This window comes from Hipposideros armiger, unplaced genomic scaffold (genome assembly GCF_001890085.2).
Source record: "Hipposideros armiger isolate ML-2016 unplaced genomic scaffold, ASM189008v1 scaffold_336, whole genome shotgun sequence".
Lineage (NCBI taxonomy): Eukaryota > Metazoa > Chordata > Mammalia > Chiroptera > Hipposideridae > Hipposideros > Hipposideros armiger.
The window spans coordinates 342,301-345,826 of NW_017731686.1; the positions used below are offsets into that span (position 1 = coordinate 342,301).

A 3,526-nucleotide genomic window follows, 5' to 3' on the forward strand; every position below is an offset into this window, starting at 1 on the left:
CTAAAATCTCCCTCACAGACAGTGTCATGTGAGCTGGTGCATTGTCGTGATGCAAGAGCCATGAATTGTTGATGAAACGTTAGGGATGTTTTCGTCTAACTTTTCCACACAACCTTTTCAGCACTTCCAAATAGTAAACTTGGTTAACTGTTTGTCCAGTTGGTACAAATTTATAATGAATCATCCCTCTGATATCAAAAAATGTAAGCACCATCATTTGACTCTTGATTTGGACTGACAGAACTCTTTTGGTTGTGGAGAATTGGCTGACTTCCATTGTGCACTTTGACACTTTGTTTCACGGTTGTATTGGTACACCCATGTTTCATCACCAGTGACAACATGGCCCAAAACATTACCTTGTCTCTCCAAAAGGTCTTGGCAAACTTCAACTCTCCTTTGCTTTTGTTCATTGGTGAGCTTCTTCGGGACCATTTGTGCACAAACCTTTCTCATGCCAAGATTTTCAGTTAAGATTTTCCTAACTGTTTTTCTGTCAATGTTTACTTGGTCTGCTACGCTTCTTACAGTCAGCCAATGATTTTGACACACAATTCGATGAATTTTTGTAATGTTTTCTTCAATTCTGCTCATTGCTGGCCGCCCTGACCTCTTTTCATCAGTGACGTATGTGTTCTCTCCTCTCAGAAAAACGTTTAATCCATTTGTACACTGCCACTTTCTTCATGAAATTATCCCCATAAATTGGACTAACATGTCCCCGATTTCACTTCCACTCTTGCCAAGTTTAACAAGACATTTAATGCTCTTCATTGCTCTAGTTCAAGTTCAGACATTCTTGTGATGGCACACAAAAACATGCAACAACAATAATGAGTGCCACTCAGCAAGACACCACCACACGTTGACATGAACACAGCTGTGAGACACTGATACACCAAGGTTATGAAACCTTACCAAGCTGTTTGTACAGTGCTGCCAATGTAGGCACACAGTGGCAAGTTCAGGAACTTAAGTGTCAGACCTTGGACATAGCAGCAGCAGCAGCAGCAAGAAAAGGTAACAGAAGTCCTGAGTCTGTCTTCAAAGGGCAGCCAGTAGAAATGAAGAGTAGATTACAATTTCAGAGTACATGTCAGATACTGCCTAGAGACTTCCTAAGTAGAGGTCAAGGTCCTACTGTTATACAGGTAGGGGTTAATGAGCTAGCAAATTAGGATATTAATATTAATGGAGCATCCTTAGTACCCACAGGCTAATGGAGTCTGGGGTCATTTGGGTTATATTAACATCAAGCAACGCGGAATTTTAGGCCAAAGGCATTTACCAGGATGAAGAGAGCAATTTTATTGATTAAAAAAAAATAAAATATATACTTATTACCTGAGGTGAATAATATAATATCAAAAATATAAAGCTAAACACTACTAAAAAATAAGGAACAATTCATAACACATTAAGAGTGTTTCTCAGTCTTTGACAGATGAAGTAGGGAAAAATATTTAATCACTTTATAGATTCCAAATAATATCATTAATGAAATCATAATTAAAGTAGATATATTATTCATAAATGTAGGTACTTTAAAAACAAACTCAAGTTCCAACAAAAGAGAAATTCTCTAAGGCAGAAAATATGTAGGTCATATTGTATGAGAAAATGAATTGCAGGTCAAACTTTGAGGGATTTTAGGAATGTTCACAGCATGAGCTGAGAGAGGTCATTTGTAGGAGGGCCGCTGAAGCAGCGTGGGTGGGCCAGCAAGTTGGGTAGGGTGGGGTCTTGGGGAGTCAGGGGGCAGAAGGAGCAGGATGGTGTTGGTAAGGCTGATGGAGATTTGGACTTGGTGCCTGCCTATGCTTGCAGGATGAGTGGTGGGAGAGCTCAACAAATGAACAATGACTTCTGCCAGCACTTCTGTCTGGATAAGGGCTGCCCCTTCAGCCCTTGCCCTGAAGTCAGGCAGTTCAGTTCCTCCCCATGGGTCCCTAGCACCTTTCAAGCTCCTGCCCCAATGCTGGAGTTCTGGGTGGGTGATTCCTTCAGAGACCTGACTATCTCTGCAGAGTGCCCAATGCAACTTGAGGACTTCCTGATGGATGCCCATGCTTGCCCCCGAAATTTGGCAGCTATGTGTACCCTAATTCCAAAGTCATCTATGTTTGGACCAAAGCACCACAAAGTTGGTGGTGGTGTCAGAAGACAGCTCCAGGCTGAACCAGTACCACCCACCCCATGGGACATACTGTGGGCGTGGACATCAGCTCCAGCATGGATGAATAAATCATCACGACAGTTCATTTTCACCTGAAGACGAAGATCGGGTATGTTGTCATCCAGACCTACCTTCCCTGCATAATGACCATGATCTTGTCACTGGTGTCCTTTCGGCTGAACTGAGAATCCATCTCAGCCAGGACAGTGTTTGACCATGGTGCTAACCATGAAGACCCTCAGCATCAGTGCCATAACTCTGTGCCCAAAGTGGCTTATACGGCGCCATTAACTTGTTCATCACCGTGTGCTATGCTTTTGTATTCTCCGTGCTGGTAGAGTTTGCCACAGTCAGCTATTTCACAAAGAGAGGCTGGGCCTGGGATGGCAAGAAAGCTTTGGAAGGTGCCAAGATCAAGAAAAAGGAGTGTGAACACACACTAAATAAGTCAACAAATGCTTATACTGCCAGGAAGATAGCCCATCACCTCAACATTCCAAAGAAGCAGCCCTGGCAGGGGCCTCCAATGCATCCTCAATCTCAGTACAACCTTCAGAAGACCCCTGAAAACAAAGTCTTAAAACAGAATCAGCAATACAGACAAAATGTCCCAAATTGCATTCCCAGTCTTGTTTGGCACTTTCAACTTAGTTTCCTGGCAACATATTTGAATAAGGAATCAGTAATTGAAGGGGCTGCCTCTCCAAAATGACCTAACGTGCTCCCAGACTGCGAGATAGCCATACTTCCCATGGAATAGTATTCAGGAGAGGCTGAGGCCAAAGGGATTTTCCATATTTGGGCCCTGTCTTTCATGAAAATTTTGCATGTTTAATAATATGTACAAATAATATTGCCTTGATGTTTCTACATANATTGTTTAAATCATCTTCATGAGACATTACTTTAAACAGAAAATTGATTGTAATATGGTTATCTAAGTTACAGAGCCATTAGATCAGTTTTCAAATTCTGCACAGAGAACACTATTTTAGCAAAATTAAATAGAGAAAATTGTAGCAAATCACGTAGCAATAATTTATTTTGCAAAACAAAAAGTGTGTAACTACTCTCTAATTACTAGCCTTTGAGGCATTTACAGCTGAATTAAAATCATCATTAGCTGTTAAGTGTGTTTGCTTTGATTAGTTCCTGTTTTATGAGGTTTTAGGCAGAAGTAATTTTGCAGTATTGTTATTAATGAATTTAATGTTAAGTGGGGGGAAAAAAAAACTTTTGCTATCTGACAAGTATCAGCTTTGTAATCAGTTTAAATTTGGTCAAAAGTCACCAGGCTCTTCCTAATATATTTATCAGGTATTGAAAATGATTACCATATTTTGCCTTCAT

General features: G+C 40.7%; 1 pseudogene; it reads left to right on the forward strand.

Annotated features, from left to right (window-relative positions):
• The first annotated feature begins 1,975 nt into the window (after positions 1-1,975).
• On the forward strand, positions 1,976-2,888 carry LOC109392559 (gamma-aminobutyric acid receptor subunit alpha-5 pseudogene; annotated as a pseudogene).
• Positions 2,889-3,526: the final 638 nt, after the last annotated feature.